General features: G+C 31.2%; 1 protein-coding gene and 1 long non-coding RNA gene across 12 annotated transcripts in view; both read right to left on the minus strand.

The window, feature by feature from the left end:
* Window positions 1–1639: 1639 nt before the first annotated feature.
* Window positions 1640–3211, minus strand: LOC141458905 (uncharacterized). The gene is made up of 4 exons (XR_012461265.1): window positions 2987–3211; window positions 2514–2582; window positions 2234–2428; window positions 1640–2140 (listed from the first exon to the last, which is right to left on the minus strand). It is a non-coding gene; the product is annotated as an uncharacterized lncRNA (long non-coding RNA).
* A 2590-nt stretch (window positions 3212–5801) lies between these two features.
* Window positions 5802–20603, minus strand: part of brun (trafficking protein particle complex subunit brun) — a 48195-nt gene continuing 33393 nt past the window's right edge. The window contains exons 24-27 of one of the 11 annotated variants that reach the window (XM_074136259.1): window positions 15327–15657; window positions 7389–7541; window positions 7109–7211; window positions 5802–6138 (exon numbers count right to left, since the gene is read on the minus strand). The gene's annotated coding sequence lies outside the window, so the exon portion shown is untranslated. Of the gene's footprint in view, window positions 6139–6262; window positions 7212–7388; window positions 7542–8417; window positions 11055–11099; window positions 11393–13059; window positions 15658–18808; window positions 19692–20603 lie in introns of those variants that run through there. The other 10 variants (XM_074136257.1, XM_074136261.1, XM_074136260.1 and 7 more) reach the window with 10 other exon arrangements.

Consider the following 20603-nt stretch of genomic DNA (forward strand, 5'->3'; position numbering starts at 1 on the left):
ATGAACCCTTCGATTGGGGTAGGTAGAAAAGAAAAATAAAAACTTGACATTTCTTTGAAATCACTTGTAGATTCTATTTTAGGAGATGCCTTGAGACGACAAAAGCTAACGGCAGTTCTGAATATCTTAAATTTAAAAAAGGTAAAGTAATTGCGTATTTTTTCAGGCAGGCTTTAGCTCCAACTACCAATTAGGTGTCGTGGACGGAGGCGATTAGCAAGCATACTTAACTATAAAGTTTTTTATTAACATTAAATAAAATCTTTAAACTTAGCGCTGTTTAACGTTACTGCTAACAAATAATCTTCTTTTAATATTGTTAAAACCGCTGTGCCGGGTGTACAATGGAGTATTTGTGGTTGACCTACGTACTAAATTATACAGATTTTTCAAAAGAAAATTACAAATTCATGTTCCTTGGACGATCTGAGAAGTTATTTATAATGTAATTTTCACTTTACACCATTTTTTAAGAAAGATTTGGGTATATTTCCTACACGAAAAAAAAACCTCTCATTTTCTCAGATATCAAAATTCAAAACCAGATATTCTTGTTGGTTAATGCTGAGGATGGCACCTGCTCAAAGGAGCAATAGCTCCCATTATTATTCAGCATTACATCTCTAGTACTAATTGAGAGTTTAAAGGTAAATTATTCTGTAACAGTATATAATATCCTGTTGATGGAAATACGATATTTCAGGAGCTACGCATATACATGCCAAAACAATAATTTTCTGTGAACTGTTATTATTGCTACTTAACCGTTAATGCCAGATTTTTATTTTGTTTAATAATGAAAAATTATAAATGTATTTTTTTTTTCACTATCCAGTGCTTTTATCCATTGGCTTTTGCAACCCTTTGCAGCTGCTTGCTGCCACGAAATGCACAGCTATCATCTGAAATGATTTCCTCTATGGTTCCTTCTTTACATCCGGCAGCACGCTGGTAAATAATAGTTGAGTCTCATCATTCTATTTCGTAGAATAAAGTAATCAAGGAAAACTACTCCACTCTTCTTTGGAAATGTGCATCAGGTAGATATATCTATTTTTTTTTAACAGACTACAGTTTTTCAACCTAATCTAAAATATTGTTTTGTGATAACTTATTCCAATACTTTTCTTTGAACCTGAATAAGTAATGGGGGTGATCTCCTAGAAGCGTGGCTTATAAATGTTATGTTTAATTTTTATTTTAGTAAGCTAAGTACAGTAGCAGCGTTCGTGGTAATTTGCTGTGAGTAGCTCCCATTAGTGCATCGTGCCTTTAGTTTTGGTCTTTTTTGTTTTACCTTTATTTGTGATGAGTAAAAAGGCACTTGCTACGAATGACCGGCACTGGCCAGCCTGACTCGTTAATATCGTAATTATTAGCCTTGTCATATTCTAATGCTTTCATGTACAATTATTTTAAACGCCAACTTTGGTTTAGTAAAAGTTTTAAGAATGGTTGAATATATATAATTATAATGCAGCCAAAAAAACTTACGAATGGAATGTCCCTCCACATTTTCAACTTGTAAAGGAGTTTTAATTATTTGAATCTATGAAAAATCTGCCTAAATTAATTTCAAGAAACAAATTACTCCATCGTTTACGAATACTCGCAAATTATAAAAAGTTCTAACACTTGCCATCTTAAAAACATTTTATTGAAAAATGATCACATTCAAGTTCATAAAATAAATTACACTTACTTTTTGTTGTACATGCAAAATTCAAGAAATAACAGGACCTTAGTTTATTACATTCTGCTAACTCTTTGTACAATATAATCAAAGCTCTTAGAACATCTATCAGCTTATTTTAAAGACATTAACATGTTGATGTCTTTTCACAGTGAGGCTTTCCAGTTTTCTATCATATAATCTTTTGAAAGTAACAATAATAAATACACAAGTGATGCACATGTACACGGTATAATCTTGAAGATCAGATTCATTTAACTTCTGTTTTCTCTTTTTATAAATCCTTTCCTATTGAGACATTAATTTATTCTATTAATCCATCATTAGGTGGTCTCTAAGGGCTCAGGGAGAGTAGCAAGCTACAACTCGCCTTTACCTTTAGCATTGAATATTGCGTAAGTTATATGCCATTTTTTTTCGCTTGTTAACTGTAGACAGGACCCACACCTTCAAAATTATCGACAGATTTTAAGTAAAATAGTCTTGCAAATATTTTAATTAATAGTCTTGCAAAATTATCTTTAAAAAATAATTTCTTACCGCTGAAAATCATGCCAATATGATCTGTCTCCACCCGACGAATATTAAGTTCTTCGTAAAAAAATTTATTATACTCATTTTCAGTAGCAAAAACATTCTATTCACAAACTAAAAGGAAGTTTGTTAATATCATTGTTTCAAAGATCCATTAAGTGCAGCGGATTTTAAACTTATACTCCTCAATCTACAGTCTATCTAACAAAACAATAATAATATTATAATAATTATCATTATCAAACAAACCTTATTTCAAGAAAAATAAGCAACATATGGATCATACTGGAAGGACGTTCGTTCCCAATCAACCAATCCACAGATCAATAGTGAATCACGAAAAGTAAGGACTCCTCTGAAATCAGAATAATTAACAAAGTAAGGATTCGCGAAAAATAAGTTAGTTTTGTTCTTAATTATTCCTCCTTCCTGGGTCTATTGGTGGCCTACATCAGGATTTTCTGAAGGTGATTCCGTTATCTTCTAATGTTAACCTCAGGCAACTGAAACCCTCTCGAAATTTCATGACGAATGATACAGTAGAACCAGAAATTAACAAGAAAATCACTGATTTTTTTAAATGATTTTTCCGGCAACAGCAAAATATACTCATAAAAATTCTTCACTAATGAGAAGTATGTGTTTAAATCCACAGATCCTTTAGAAGCAGCGGTTTATGTATCTTGTATGTTATACCCACTGGTCTATCTAGCCAATAAATAATAATAATACAAATATTTTAATAATAATGAATAAAACCTTTTTTCAAGGGAAGTTTTATCATCAACATAATTCTTCATTGCTGTAACTTTCAAAAATGCACCTGATGAATCACACTGGAATAATATCGCTTTGCTGTTATTCTGTTATCCTTCCCAAAAATCAAAATTAAACAAAATAATTGTCACACTATAAACAAATAACTTGCTTCAACGTAAGGCAACAACTAAAAATTGGTAAATGTGGAAGGTTATTTTTTACATTTGTTTCAAAAAGTCGCCACTGGAGTGCTCTGCAAACTGGAAAAAAGCTTTAACGTCCTCAAAACATGGCCAAAATAAATATAGGTTTTTCAAGTGCTATTTAGTAACAATATTGTGAATTTTAATCAATTTACAGTCTAAAAGTCAGAAAAAGTTAACCAATTTTCATCATTTTTTTATTTAAAAGTATATAATGTAAACTATTTAATATAAATTTTTAGAAAGAATTTAAGATGAGATTGCACTACTTTTTACTATAATTTACAAGCTTTCAGACACAAGGTATTCTTTAACTTGTTTTTCTTATAATTTAGAATATAAAAATGTGCTTATGAAAAACGTTAATGCACTATGTAAATAATTAGTGATTCCGACTTTTTCAGCTGTAAAGATGTGGCTTTTGGTTCAATTTTTCAAGGGAACGTAGCACATTTTGGGAACTGAAAAATTATTGTATTATATCTATCCTCGTTTTCATTTAAGTACAGTTTAATTTTAAAAAACAAAGAAATAATATTGGGTAAAAACAGAAAAAATAAAATTAGTTTTAAAAAATGCCATCAGAGAGAGGCAAAATCAGAAAAATAAAAGAAAATTAGTTTTAAAAAATGACGTCAGAGAGCGGTAAAAACAGGTAAAAATAAATTAGTTTTAAAAAAAGCTGACAGAGAGCGGTAAAAACAGGGAAAATAAAATTAGTTTTAAAAAATGCCATCAGAGAGAAGCAAAATCAGAAAAATAAAATAGAATTAGTTTTAAAAAATGCCGTCAGAGAGCGGTAAAAACAGGGAAAAATTAAATTAGTTTCAAAAAATTCCGTCAGAGAGCGGTAAAAACAAAATAGAATTAGTTTTAAAAAATGCCGTCAGAGAGCGGTAAAAACAGGGAAAAATTAAATTAGTTTCAAAAAATTCCGTCAGAGAGCGGTAAAAATTAAATTTGTTCAAATATTTGCCACCAGGTAGCACTTAACCTTTATATAGCTGTAAAACACAATTTCCCTTCAGTACGACTTGAGCGATGCAGGGGAGTGGATCGCTCTGTTGCTTCGACTTCTTAAACCATATCTCTATCATCAAATATGAAAGTATCATGGAATATTATGAGTGTCTAGTCTAAAACCTCCTATTATAAACACGATTTTAAAATAAATAAATGAAATTCAACCATTATTGTATTATTTTCTTAAAGGATGACAAGCAATAAATAATAAATTAATTTCTTCAGAAGGTGTTGAGGGCGGCCAGTTAAAAAAAAAATAAATAAATTCGTCCCGCCCTCCCACCCTGCAAAAATCACCTACCTATATAATCTGGCAAAACTATTGCACACTCGACAAGCAAGAAACATTTTATGCATTTTTCTCAGCATAAAACAATTTATTTTAGCTTACTTCCGGTATCATTAATTAACACGTACCTAATACCATCTAACTATAATATTTTCTAATTAAAAAAAAGCTCAAGTTAAATAATAATTAATAAAAACAATGAAGTTTTAAATAATTAACTTTAGTTCATGCTGTCACTCCTAGGTAACAGAACAATCACTATTTTAACTAAGAAAAATCAAAATAAGTACTTATTTTTTCCACCAGGTAGCACTAACACTCTATAAATACAGCTGCAGAGTATATGAGCCGTTTATTTTGAAAGTGGCCTAACTCCATTCTTGATAAGAAAACGCATATTATTCACTTAATAATTGCCACTATTTTAATAGGAACTATAAATTTAACACCTTTAGATACACTTAAGCAGTATGACTCATTAGTATCCTGTACGTATATTTTAAAATTCATTGAAACGCAAACCCTTAAATATCTCGGTTTGAAGATAAATGGAGTTAGGCCACTTTCAAAATAAACGGCTCATATATAGAGTATATATACTCTATAAATGGCAGAGATAGGCGCTAATATAGAATAAATAATTTAAAAAAAAGAAAAAGACTACCCATTTAGTTCTTACCAGCAGCTAATGTAGTTCCAAATAATTTACATGCTGCAGATACTAAACTCTAAATTTTAGAAGAAAATAAGAACATTTAGTGATAAAACCACATTTACTAGACTTTATTGCCATAGTTTAGTTGAAAAGAACCATTATTGTATTTATTCATTATGTAAAATAAATTCCAGTTTCAAAAAATGCTGAAAATTTTTCTTCTTTACTCAGTCTCCATTTTCACTACAACCTTACCTTAGGAATGTCATTAAAAACCATTAATTTTGATTTTTATAGATATGGGATTGTTCCTTAATAAACTATAAGGATTTCCAAATATTTCAACAATCTCTGGCCAAAAGATATCGATCTTGTGCTATAGATTCCTCTTAAAAAACAAAGTTAAGGTTAATCTAGAATTTAGGATAGGAATGTTTCTTGAGACATTATGTAAAATATTAATTATTTCTCTGCAAATGTTTTTTTAAATTATACTTTGTAACTATTTAGTGTTTTAAGAATTAGAATTAAATATTAATTTTACCTCTACATGAAATTTCCTTTAAAAATTTAAGTTGTAATTAGCTAACCTTATTTGTGTATAAGATAACAAATAAACAAATTATTACAAAAATTGGAAAAAAATTCATTACTAATTTTAGAGTCCCAAATATTATTTAATACATTTTAACTCGTGAATCTTCTGCAATAAGATATGATACAGTGAGTTAAAAGAATATTTGCAATCCTCAGATGAAATTCTCGGAGCCATTTAATACAAATAAAGGCCTGAAGCAGGGAGATGTTTTTGTCTGCCTTCCCTTTAATTTGGCACTAGAACGGGTTTTAAGAAGGTCTGTCATACAGACAAGTGGCATCATTCTAAATAGAATCATTCAGCTGTAGCCGTATGCAGATGATGTAGATCTAATTGGTCGATCAAGAGATGCGGTCGAAAATGTTTTCATCGAATTGGAGAAAGCTACAACAGAAATAGGTTTTGAGGTGAATCAAGAAAAAACAAATTACATGTATGCTTCTGGAGCAGAACAGAATCAGAATAAATTAAATATTTTGTGATAAATGTTTGGTTACAAATAAATATTTATTTATTAAAAACTGTTATTTTTTTATTTTATTCGCTGAAATATTCAAATTTACTTTTCATCGTAGTTTCAGAGAAAGTACATTTTATTTGTTGGTGTTACATTAAATTAGACAGGTTGCCTGGTAAACAATAGTTGTTAATAATAATTATAATAATAAGACACTTTATTAAAATTAATTTACAAACTTTACAATGGAAAAAAAAAAAACAAAAGCGTTCACGGCTTGGAAATCCGTCAGCCGGTAAACAATAGTTACTATTTGACAGAGGATTGGAGAATCAAACAACTAGTTCATCACAAATATAGTACAAACGTAACGAACATAGCGATAGGAGATGGCAACATGATGTCTTGCCTCCCTCTCAGAAAAACTATAAAAAAAGAATATGCTATTTGGTTTTATATTATTTACTAGTAAATGCTTTCCAATAAGTTCTAACATAAATATAATATATAATTAGAAACAGCTGAAACTGGATTTTAAAACATAAATGAACTAAAAGTTGACTTGAATGCAGTCAACTACATTCTTAGAATACTTACATTAATACAATGTAAATATTTGACCAAATCAGATTTCGAAATATTTTGTATTACTTATAGACAGTGTGCTCTTTGCTGAGCCTAATATGATTAAACACCTTTTCGCACTGAATAATCGGAAGAGTTGAGTTTAAAAATAGAAATGATATTACGCTGCAGAACGATTACTTCTTCACTCATATCATGCAGAGCATAAGAAGATGATGCTAGGCCTCTTCTACAGCTATCGTTGAATGAAGATATCTTGGTAGAAAGTAGGCTTAATTTTCAGAAATAAGTGAAATTGCCAAAATAACTCACTCAATTTTTTAAATTAGACCTGAGGCAGGTAAAGATATGTCAAAGGTACGAGTATTTGGAAAAGTTTGCATATACCACCAACTTAGAAAAAAAAACTACGTGCCTGCAAAAATAAACAAAATTAATAAAACGTTTTACATTAGCTTTGTTTCAATAAATTCATCGAAAAAGAAATTAATAACAGGATTTAAACAAAGCAAAAACTATAAATGGTACTAGTGATTGGGATTGGGAGGAGTTTCTCAAAAAAAGATATGAAAAATATTAGATTATTCTATACCTTTAGTATTTTTTATTAAATTAAAAACCAACTTTTAATAAACTGGAACTTTTTTCCTTCCCTGTATTTCCTTATTTAAGATCAATGTTCCAGATATTTGTTCAGTAAAAGCGAGATATAGTAGATAGTACACTACACCATCAATTAACAAAACTGTAAGAAAATCTTCAAAAAATAATTCATTTAAAAAAGAGTTATTACCTGTTTAAAGACCACTTAAAATCCACTTAACCCACTTAGAAAAAATACCTGTTCGTTAGTTGAAACAGCAATGCTGAACAATACCATGATGATTTGTTCTCTCATGAAGATAAAAAATTGGGAACAGTTCAGAATAGAAAAAATAAACAAACATGCTTAGAAATCAGAGAAAATCTCGCAACGTTTGATAAATTAATATTTTTGCTGAGAGGTATCTCCTTTATCAAAACTGATAAGAGATCAGCTTTTAAAAAAGAATATATGGGCGAATGAATTTTCATGCTTTTGAAGAATGTTAAATTATTATAGTGCTGCCGGCAATGCATACGTTGAGGTAAATAAAATTAATCTTTTCGGACACACATTTCTTTTAATAATAAATTATTGTACCTTCAATGAATGACACTATTACATCAATTTTTTTTTTTCAATAACTTAAATAATCCTGAAGTAAACTATTAAATCAAATCACTTTTACTGATGTTATCTAATAACAACCCCCCGTGTGATGCTACAAACTAGTAAACAAAATCAGAAGGTTAAATAAAATAAACTGGGCCGAAGAATACCGATAATAGCCGACTACATTCGGGCAGATGCAGTTGTAACAGATAACAGAAGGTAACAGGCGGCTAAGGCAGCATGGGTTCTGACCCATGTAAAATCTTTGTGTTAGTGACTAAATTCTTGGAATTACCTCACTCACACAAAGATTTTACATGGGTTAGAACCCAAGCTGCCTTAGCCGCCTGTTACCTTCCACTATCTGTTTCAACTGTAACTAGCCGAATGTAGTCGGCTATTATCGGTATTCTTCGGCCCAGTTTATTTTATTTTATTCAACTTTCTCCTTCAGTTGACTAGTTGAGAACAGAGAGAGAACAGGTAGCGCTTTTATTTAGATTACCTCGGGGCGTAATTCCCAATTAAAGTATTTTACAATATTTTAGCATAATATTATTCTGATTACTTTATCAACTACGATTTTAATATAAATTATTCCATTCCAACCCAGTTAAGGTTTCTAACATCTCATTCATTAATCTAATAAGAAAAACCTCTGCAACCATTTATTAGTTCGTAGGTTTTTTTTTTAGTATTTCCTTCCCTTAATTAAGATTCCAAAAAATCAAGTAAGCTTCAACAAGGAAAATTAGATTAAGTAATTACTGCACATTTGAGACAATAAAAAATTAATTAGATTGTATTTAATAAATTTGTGTAATCATATTTTCAAGGGAAGGAAGCAGGGAAACTAGGAACAATAAAATTACAAAACATTTTGTACTTTTTCCTTTTTTTCTGAACCTTCCCATTCAAAAATAGCCGACCCAATGTGTATAATACAAGATTGACAAAAAATACATTAGAATCAGAAAGAAAAGAAATTCCAGTAAAACTAATAACAATTTAAGGTATTTAATCCTTTTTCTTGAACTTCCCTATCTAAAAGTAGCCGACCTAATGTATTTAATATATGCTTGGCATAAAAATACAATGTTAGGGAAGGAGAATAAGGAAACTGCCGTCAAACTATGGTAGATTTTGTATTTTTCACTTTTTTCTGAATCACTACATCCAAAACTAGCCGATTTAATATGTACAATATAGACTTGATATAATAGCAAACAGTTAAAGACGAAAGCAAGGAAATTTGAACAAAGCTACGGAAGATTATAAACACTTAAAACTAGATTAGGTTCAATATATATTTGATGTTTTAATAAATCGCCTATATTTTTAATTATGTTCTCAGGCAAAATGATCTACTACATCTTTGTAGTTAGTATTAAAATGTCATAGTCAAGAGTGTTAAGCCCAGGCTCACGATTCACACAAAAAAAGAAAGGTCTTAACTGTAGAAATAGAGGCTTATTTTTTTGACCTGAAGTTTGTTCGCCAAATGTTTCTGAACATTCCGTTTCAAAATAATAAAACATAATTTCTGTATACTTAAAAATCTATATTTTTAGATATTGTCCATTTTCCACAGAAATTAAGTAAAAGGGTTTATCAAAACCAATAATATTGCTGAAATATGGATTAAATTTGCAGGGCATAATTTAGAAAAGATGTATGAAATGTTAAAAAGTGAATTTAAAGGAAACTTAAGAAGCATTCTATATCGAAAATATCTATAAAAACCGGATTTCCAGAACTGTATAGTGAACTAAGTCCGATCTCGGCGCCGATATTATATCATTAAAATGATTCTAATCTAATCACTACGTCACTAAAAGTGGGAGACGCGTGTTCAGCCTAAAGTTCAGTGAATTTCGATTTAAGGATGCTTATACGTGTTCTCAGTCAGCTAGAAAATATAATTCTTCTCAGTGGAAACTGTCCCCTACATCGAGGGACACATTTACAAACCAATCATCCAACTAATTCTCATTTATTTATTAAGATGTATAATTTACAAAATTGTCTTTTTTTATTGTTGAAATAACACCGGTAAACTACCCATAAATGAACAAAATATTTATGAATTAATCTCTTTTACAAACATTAATATATCTATTTATCTATAACGACTGATTCTTTTAATTTTACAACCTCAACCTTTTGAAAGGTTCAATATTAAATAGAATAACATTCTTGAACTTGACCGATAAATATCTGAAGATTCAGAAGTGACCTTCAGAAATAAAGAAGATACAGTCAACGAACTGTTTTGTGTGATAGATTGCTATAAAAATTTTTAGAATACAAGAAAAAATTCCACTAATTATTATTGATTCTATAAATTATTTGTTTATTCTACAATTTGGAACAACACAAGCTTATCTAATTAGTTTCAGTAAAATATTTAAAAGCACTTACATTGTGCGACAAGTACCGCACGACAATTCCAACTAGTCTACACCTCATCCTTACATTGCTAATCAAATATGAAATAATTTAAAGAGGAAAATTTGTGACGAACTCCTCTAGGCAAGATTTTAAATTTAAAAAGCTGAAATTAACATTTACTGATTTTATTTGTGATGCCAAATTACTGAATATTCCTAATTTAGTTTTATTCTCTACGTGACGTTTGATTTTAAGAAATGTTTATATTAGGTTCATCTGTGACATCACTCTGTTTTGCTGTCAAAAATGTAACTATAAAACCAAAAAAGCAAGTCCTGTCGCCATTAGGAGGAACAATACGTTACAGAAAGCCACTTTGATCCCATATAATTGCCACAAATAAATATTCCCAGATCTAATCCAATTAAGTTCCCAACAGCATTTGGGATAAATGTAGGAATACGATTTTCAGAATGTTAATGCTAAGGCATAATAGAAGCATATCTGACATCAATAAAAAAGTAAGAGGTAGATCCACAGTTTCGTGATAATTCCAGATAGCTTCTGACTTCATGAAAAACCACAGAACATTAAATTTAACCAACCTTCCTGAGATGTAGCTTCGCTTTTATTGCAGTCGGAATAGTTCCATAAGGATTAGTCTTTTATCTACTGAAAATAAAAAGAATCTTAGGTGAATATATTCGTATCGAAATTTTTGTTTCGGATCTCATAAACCTATATGATTGGAGGGAAAAAAGTTATAAGAAATTATTATAATTTTGTTTATTTTTATTTTTTATGTAACCCAATAGAAAGTAGTTCAGTACATAAAGATGGCGCCTGCAAAACGTTAAATGTGAAAATGTTTGTAAGATAAGCTCGAGCTCGCCTGTAGTACCAAGAGCTCAATGTTCACATCAACTACCTCTGAATCCAGCTACTGGCCCTTACATTTTCTCTTTCTAGGAGCTTCTTACAGCTCACAGTCCGGTGATGGACAGTGTTGTCTGTAACAACAGAAAGTACTCTGTAAAAAGCTCCGGGCAGCATTGACCTGAAATGTTTTCGTGCTTTGAAAAAGAAATCTCGCAGGGATTCAAGATCTCTGATGAAATGGCAAGCCCACTTTCCCCAACAGTTTTACTTACCATAGCAACTTTTGTCAGCAATAATAAGTTAAGTTCATTTTACGCCGATTTTTCGAAGAGTTAGAGGTAAAATAAAAACAGTGACAGGGTAGAAACAAACTAAAAAAATAAATTATATATATGTATATACAATTATTAAAAAAACTTATCGCATATTATGGAAGATAAATGTTTAGAAAAAAATTAATCATACCATTTTATTATTTAATCGTACCACATTTGTTACTAATAATATTATCTTTTTAATTTTTTGTTTGATATTCAAGCTATGATTTCTTTTTTTCACTTAAAAAAAATAGCCTATTAATAAAATGATTTGCCTCTGCAATTTATGGCACCTTATATAACATGGAGAATATCAACTAAGGAATACAGAAGTCAACCACTTTAAATAGAGAAATAATTTTTATATTAATAACATTTAAATAAACAAAATGGCATTTTCAATATCTGCAGCAAATGCAGTGAAACAAATTTTTTGATACTTTATTAATTATTAAATTATAAATATTGCACTATTTATCTATAAATATCATATACATTGTGTAAATGTGTATATACATTAAAATAAATATATTTAAAATTTAAGGTACTTTTAGGAGCAGTCAACAGTTTAGAATCAATTTGAAAATAATTTATTTCATAATAAGATCAGATAGATTATTATCTGTTAAAGTATACATATCTACCCTATTTTATTTTAATATACTTTCTGTTGTTACAGACTACACAGTTCATCACCGGACTGTGAGCTGTAAGAAGCTCCTAGAACAGATATACAGTCGAACCTCGCTTAACGAGCATAATTCGTTCCAGAACCTTACTCGTTACGCGAAATACTCGTTAAGCGAAACAATTTTTTTATATAAATTAAAATAAAAGGGGATAATTGCTAGATCAGCCACACTTACACCATTTTCTCGTTTCTCAATGATTTTACGTTTCAATTCTAACGTTATTTTAATTCTTTTCGAAGCCATTTTGTTAGAGGGATAACAAAATAAACACAATAATATTTAAACACAAATATCACTATATGGACTTCCCCTATACACCACTCATTCGGTGAAGTTCGGTTTCGACTGTATCAATGCATTAGATACGTGGAGAATATGAAACGCATATGCGTAAACAGGAATGACTAATCGAAGAATGCGCAGTTTTCGATGAGACAGCGAAAACTGCGCAGTCAGCGAAATGTCATTAGAAAACTATCGTTATGCGAAACATCGCTCGCTATAAGAATCAATTTGTTTTACTCGTTATGCGAATTACTCGTTAAGAGAGGTGCTCGTTATGCGAGGTTCCACTGTACTTTATATATATATATGTATATATATCAGGTTCTGATTCTGATTCTGATTTATTGCCTATGAATTAGAATTTAGTTCATTCAGTGTTACAGATCAAGGTTTTACGAAGTAGAACCAAGTTTTAATTATATACATATAAAATAGTATTTTTTTCCCTTAACGAATGTATTAATGTAGATTTTTGTGACCATACCCTATTTTATTTTAGCAGACTTCTAACGCATTCCTTAGCACTCGACTATTAAGGTTCAGTAGAAAGCAAAAAGTTATTAAAGTTAGTAGAACAGTGGTTCTGATTCTGATTGATTGCCTATGGATTAGAATTTAGTTCATTCAGTGTTACAGATCAAGGTTTTACGAAGTAGAACCAAGTTTTAAATTTGGCAAGTGAGCGGTACAAAAATTGAAATGGTTTAAACAGGGAGCAATACTATGGCAATTACAGAAATATAAGCTTTAATCTCTAAATTTAAATGTTGTTATTCCATCAGCGGACACAACATTTGAAGAAGGGTTTAATATTACATCAAAATAATGGATTAATACCAAAAGTAAAATTAACCACCAGCAAAATTAAATATTTACTTGTACACACATATATATAAAATATATGTGGTTGCTCTCTACATCAAATCGTTTTGAATTTCTACAACTACAGATATTTCACTTTTAGACACGTTAATGATGCAGTGACAAATATAAAGTTGTATAAGACACATAGGAGCATAGGGACAGTATAGGATCTCTGGAAAATGCTCGATTACAGTATACCAAAATCAGCACACTATTCTTAATCTGACAGCTGGACTATCTATTTAGTCTACTAATTTTGTGCTTTAGAAGAAGAAACATTTCTAAACGAAAGTATCAGCATTATAAATATACAATAGTCTAGAAAATCATTTGTACTAAACTGTGATTGCACAACTTCCTATTTGACAGGGCATGATAATAAATAAATTTTAATGTCAATTTTTGAAACTTTTTTTATAGAAATTATTACATGCTCACGTAATTTAGAATCTGTATATTAAGAGAAAGAAAAACATTACTTGAAAAAGAAGTCAAGCTGAAATAAGTGACCTTTACTCAACATATTGTATTATATAATATTGAGTAATTAATCTTTGTAAAAACATATTACAAAACGAAGGAATTTGCCGGATTTAAAAAATATTGAGAACTGTACTTTCATCGAAAAGATCCGTATGTGTCCCTTTTAGGACAGGGATTCTCAATAATTTTTGTATCACGGGCGTATTTGAAATTGCAAAAAATAGTTGCAGGCGTAATCGGATTTGAAAATAAATAAATAAATAAATGAAAAATATCATAATCATGATAGCTTGGAAAATTGATCAGTTTTTCAATTTAACGAGTTTCGGAGCAATAATTTTAAAATTAAAGGAACTTTTTACTTTTTTCATTATTTAAAGACTTTGGTGTGGTTAGAAGCAAATAGCCTCGCGGGTACAAGACCAAGAACCTCTTCTTTAGGGTGACAATTTTTAAATGGAAAATGTTTTCGAGAACAATTCATTCGCTAAGGAATTTCTTAGGGTGCGTTCCACTAAGCGACCACAACGACCACGCTCACGACCGCGATTTTGCCCGTTCCACTTGCTTGCGAGCGTTGCGATCGAAAACCCAAGTGGAACGGACTGTGGGCGTTTTAACCGTTCATGTAAACATTACATATGGCGGCTTCGAAAATAAGTTAGAAGCTTGAAGAGGTTATTTTTTAATTTAAACCCCATTTATAAGCAGTTATAATAAACTTTATTAATTATTGGTAAAGTTGACTTATATTAAAAGAATATATATAATTCAATTGTTTATATTACATTTTGGAGTATTTATAAAATTTACGTTTAAATAAAATTAAAGTGTCTTTTGTGGCAACAGTTGGATATTTATTAATAATGCTTTAGAAAGTTCTTTATCTAGTTCCGATTGGAGTGGAATGCAATTTTACAAAATCGCAATGATAAAAAGCGAAAACTTAGGCCACGTATTTTTAGCTATCAGAGTAATTGATCTTTATTCAGATGAAGAATTTAAAAGTTATTTCAGGTAAATGATTTTGTGTTATTCAGTGATTTAGTGTGTAAAGGGATAAGTAATTATTTATTTATTTATTTTTTGTAGACTTTCGAGAAACACATTCTATTATTTACATGAAATAATACTTTCATTTACATAAGATAATTTTTTCGGTCGCCATATTTTGTTTTAAAAAATTGCGCCAACTCTGAACGCCCACTTCGACCCAGCTCTTAAGGTGGGGCGTTGTGGTCGTTGTGTGAGCGAAAATAGTGACGTTTTCGCCACGACCACAACGACCGCGGTCGCCAAGTGGAACGCCTGAAAGTATGTTTTGGTCGTTGTGGTCGCCAAGTGGAACGCACCCCTAGTTATGCAAAGTACATAAGTAAGCTTAACAAAATGGATAAGTAAAGAAAAAAGAAGACCACACTTACGTATTTATTTTTTTTACCCTTCAAGTAACTTTCTTGATTTCTGACGATATAATCATCTTTATAAGAAACTTCTTTTCTTTTTTTTTAGTTTCAGAAACTACATAGTTCATTTTTTACAAGACCTTTTGCCACATACACTTTTCTATTTTGTAACTTTTGTGGAAGATGCATCACTTTCGACAATTAAGTAGTCAATATTTTACCAATAACAATATCGTTCTATTATGAATAGGACTTGTTTCTTGTTCGGCCTCAGTGTTAAAGATCAGCTGATATTATCAGTGAATCTTTTCAAATGACGTTACTCCGATGACGAAAACTCTGCAGTAACCTGAAATATTTTTTAATTATTAGACAAACAGTTATTTTGTAAGAATAAGTAAACACAAAGAAAAAATAACTGGAAATAAGATAGAACCTTTTGCAAAACAAAGCCTACTAAATGTAATAAGCAAACATACCAACAGATTATACTGAGACGAAACAACAGGCTAATCTCAACTTATTCTCCTGAAAACTAATTCGCTACCTAGGTATTGAATATTGACTAGTGTTGAATAGACATATTGAACGTCTTGAACTATAAACAAACAGAACTGTTGCGAAAGCAACGTAACGAAACTACTTATTTACTCAGATCTTCCATGTAATAATTTTCAAATTTTTAGCAATCTTATCAATCAAATGTTGTTCGCCAAATTATATTTGTTCCATTTTATGTCTCTATCCAGCAAAATGATCTCAAAATTTCTTGAGTAACTGAAGCAGCAATATATAGATGTACAAAAATTCTTTAATTCTTCAGCTGATTCAATTCTTTTGCCTCCACAAGCAACCATATCCATGTACGATGTAACAAACTCCAGCGGTCCAGTGGTGGCTTCTCACTCCCATATTCATCTGGCCAAAAAGACTTTTTACACTAGATTTAATCACTTCACATAAAATTTATTAATTTATCAGACATAAAACTTAAGGTTAACAGATATTATGCCTACATTAGTAATTGATATCTAAGTTTCTTATGGGCCAAATTGGTTCAAATATACTTCTTGGAAACTGGCCTGTAGATACATACATAGACATAACCTTAGTCCAAAACTAGAATTTAATGCAAGATTTTTAAACGACTAATAACTATCTGTTTAAAATGAAACTTTCACCAGATCTCGTAATGATTTTGGTACCAACAAGAAAATAAAACCAACCTTAATAGTTCATAAAGGCACAAAATAAAACAGGCTAGCAAGGAAGAGCTATTTAATCTAACTTTGAGAATTTTTTTATTTAAATCTCCAAACCACAACAAAATACATTTTCTTTTGGTGGAAAAAGGTTCACAGAAATCTAAAAAACTGTTAGTGTACATTGGAAAAAAAATTAGTTGTCGAAGCTGGATTAGAAGAAGTTTAGCGTATTTCTGGTAAACACATGTTTAAAGATAGTTTTAAGGATCAATCTGTTCAAAGTTTTGGGCAGGGCGATTGTTTAAGATTGGATTCTATTCGTTTTAGTTGATACAAATATTTGTCATTTTACATTAATTGCTTCCCAACATTTTGGGAGTTAAACCTAGAAATTTGAAACTAATTCTTAATGAACTTCTCTGACGGGAATAGCAATTTTTGTATAGTAAAAATAAAAAATGTATCTGCCAAGACATTGTAGTCTATTGTAGTCTTCAAAATGAGGCTTTAAGAGTTAAAAAAAAAAAATACTTTGATTACTTTCGATAAGTATTAACCGTTCTCTATAGAAGAAATAACATAGGAGATCTTTGTAGGAAATCATAACGTGGAATATTTTTTTTGGATTAACTACCTCCAAATAAATGTGAATGATATCATTATCACAAAAACTGGCTATTATGATTAGCAGCTTCTATTTTCTGATAATAAGATAGAAACCACAAAAAAAAATTGGAACGGTGATTTCATAAAAAAATAAAAAAAATAAATAAAATTAGTGGTAAAAAAATATAATGTTTGGAAAAAATATATATATATATATAATATTTAAATATAATAACATTGATTATTTTACGGATAAATAAATGAATATGTTTTATATCAATATGGAAAAATTTTTATGTGATTAAAATGTTTAAACAATAAAAAATACTCTGATTACAAACTGGAAAATTATTATTCCTTTTTGTTTATACGCCCTAAATAGAATGAACTCAAATTGAGATATTTATTAAATGTACCTAAACTTCGTCGACAATAAAATTTGGAAAAAATCCGATGCATTCTTTTGGTTAAGAATTAAGGATGTCCATTCATGGATTAGGGAAGAAAAACCAAGGGTACTATTGTTGAAATACGAGGGTCGTTTGAAAAGTCCGTGCAAAAATAAAAACTACTTAATTTTTTGGGGTAAACCTTTTTTATTCTTCAACATAGTCTCCTTTTAGGCTTATACACTTCGTCCAACGCTGCTCTAGTTTGTTGATCCCTTCCGAATAATAGGATTTGTCCAAGTCTGAAAAATAGCCATTCGTTTCTGCAATCACCTCCTCGTTTGAATAAAATCTTTTTCCCGCCAGCCATTTCTTCATATTGGGGAAGAAATAGTAGTCCGAGGGAGCCAAGTCTGGAGAATAGGGGGGATGTGAAACGAGTTGGAACACTATTTCCATTAATTTTTTGACCACAACTGCTGAGGTGTGAGCTGGTGCGTTGTCGTGATGGAAAAGGACTTTTTTGTGGGCGTTTTTCTTGCAGCTCGGTTTTCAAACGGTCCAATAACGATGAATAATATGCACCCGTAATAGTTTTACCCTTTTCCAGATAGACGATGAGGATTATTCCTTGCGAATCCCAAAAGACAGTCGCCATAATCTTTCCGGCCGAAGGAATGGTCTTCGCCTTTTTTGGCGCAGATTCCCCCTTGGTAACACATTGTTTAGATTGTTCTTTGGTCTCAGGAGTGTAGTGATGTATCCATGTTTCATCCACAGTGACGAAACGACGCTTAAAGTCCTGCGGATTCTTCTGGAACAGCTGCAAACCGTCCTTGCAACACTTCACAAGATTTCCTTTTTGGTCAAGCGTGAGCAATCGCGGCACCCATCTTGCGGATAGCTTTGTCATGTCCAAATGTTGATGCAAAATATTATGTACCCGTTCATTCGAGATGCTCACAGCACTAGCAATCTCACGCACCTTCACACTTCTGTCATCCATCACCATATCATGGATTTTATCAATGATTTCTGGAGTAGTAACCTCAACAGGGCGTCCAGAACGTTCAGCGTCACTTGTGCCCATATGGCCACTCCGAAAATTTTGAAACCACTTATAAACTGTTCTAATCGAAGGTGCAGAGTCACTATAATGTTTATCAAGCTTCTCTTTAGTCTCCTGAGGCGTTTTGCCTTTCATAAAGTAGTGTTTAATCAACACACGAAATTCTTTTTCGTCCATTTTTTGAAAATCACTCGACTTCCTCGATTCAAACGAATGCCAAACACAAAGAAATAGACCGATCTGGCTGAAACTTGGTGTGTGTTCTTCCAAGAGATGCTACTAACTAAACATAACCTCGATACGCGCCAGTGGTGCTATCTCTCTGACTTTGCACGGACTTTTCAAACGACCCTCGTACTTCCTAATATTTTTACCACAATTTTTAATATTTAACATTGAAATAAGTATAGCATGACTAGAAATTAAATTTTTGGACTATTGTTTTAAGGAGACTATTCTGTATTATATGGCAGACAATATAGAACTCCATTTTAGAATTTCTAGGTGAAAAACAGAAACGACCACGGCGCCAAGGTAGCCGAACGGTTAGAGGCGAGACTTGCGAAGCTAATGTGTATTTTGTTACAGAGTTCGATTCCCTGTCTTAGGCCTTGGATTTTATTTAATGATTAATAAAAGAGATTTACAGTAAAGTATGTTTGCTAGTCGCCCTCTGTCCACGACACCTTAATTGGTAGTTGGACGTTAAGCCCCGCCTGAAAAAATAGGCGATTACTTTACTTTACTTTTAACAGAAACCACCATGCAAGCGTTCCCATTTTATTTGGAAGGGAAATGGTTTTGTTTTTGTGGAATGTGAGAGTTCAGAATTTCCAGTAAATGTTAATTTATATCCTCAAGATACTTACTTGCCCTAAATTCGGCTAAATTTTGTTTGCCTAATGTTAGCATAATGGGCCTAGAGAGGCTATGGATGGCTTGGAACATTGTTCCGCCCACAGATGGCAAATATCAAAATGAAAGAGAAGATTACCGGATCAGTTTTCTGATTTCTTAGCTTTTCTCTTCTTAGTGGTTCATTCTCCAATAATGGACATGATGTCAGAAGAGCACTTAAGACGGCTTCGGGCGCCTTTAACCTCAGTTGTCTCTTCTTTACACAATAAAAAAACATGCGTCAAAATAATAAGGTACCAATTACCAAAGATATTGAAGTGAATAATACTATTGTTTATATGTGAAAGTAATGTACACACTTTAATTATACGAAAGAATAGCGTAAATTAAACCTTTTTTGAGAAACGCTTAAACAAAAAGAAACATATGTTCCTAATACACTCTTCTCAGGCAGTTTCTTGCCTTCTTAGATAATTAAGGGCAATAGTAAAGTAAGATCTTCTGTAATCAACACTAAGCCACACTTTAAACTGTAGTAATGTGCTAGTTATTTCTGATGCAGAAATTAAGTGCTCTTTGTTTTAAATATTTTTTTTTTTTTTTTTTTTTTTTTTGCGCATCAACAGCTGAGGTCATTAGCGCCCGGAGCTTTTTCCAGTGCACTGCCGGCCTCCGGACAGTGTTCTCTCGTTACAGACAACACTGTCCATCACCGGACAGTGAGCTGTAAGAAGCTCCTAGGAAGAGAAAATCTAAGGGTCAGCTGCTGGATTCGAACCCGGGACCTCCGCGTGGGAGTCCAGTATGCTAACCTCATAGCTAATCCCTTCCCTTTTTAAATATTATATTTAATTCTTTTTTTAATTAGTAAAATATTTTTGAATACTACTGCAGATAGTGATGATGGAAACATTCCAAGACATGATTATGATTGTTAATCCTAGACATTTTTCAAAAGTAACTTAAGAAATATCTACTTTGATTTTGGGGATTGAATCTAAATTAATCACTTATCTTAAAAGAAATAAAGAGAATGAGATTTATCGCTAGAACAGAGTCCATAAAGAAGCTGAATATTGAAAAAAAAAAAAACAATAAATAGATAAATCTATCGTAGAGATATCTCTAATTGGGCTGGGTTCAAAGTGGTGATGAGGGGTGAGTACCA

This window comes from Rhodnius prolixus, unplaced genomic scaffold (genome assembly GCF_049639745.1).
Source record: "Rhodnius prolixus isolate KJV_2025 unplaced genomic scaffold, Rpr scaffold_5, whole genome shotgun sequence".
NCBI lineage: Eukaryota > Metazoa > Arthropoda > Insecta > Hemiptera > Reduviidae > Rhodnius > Rhodnius prolixus.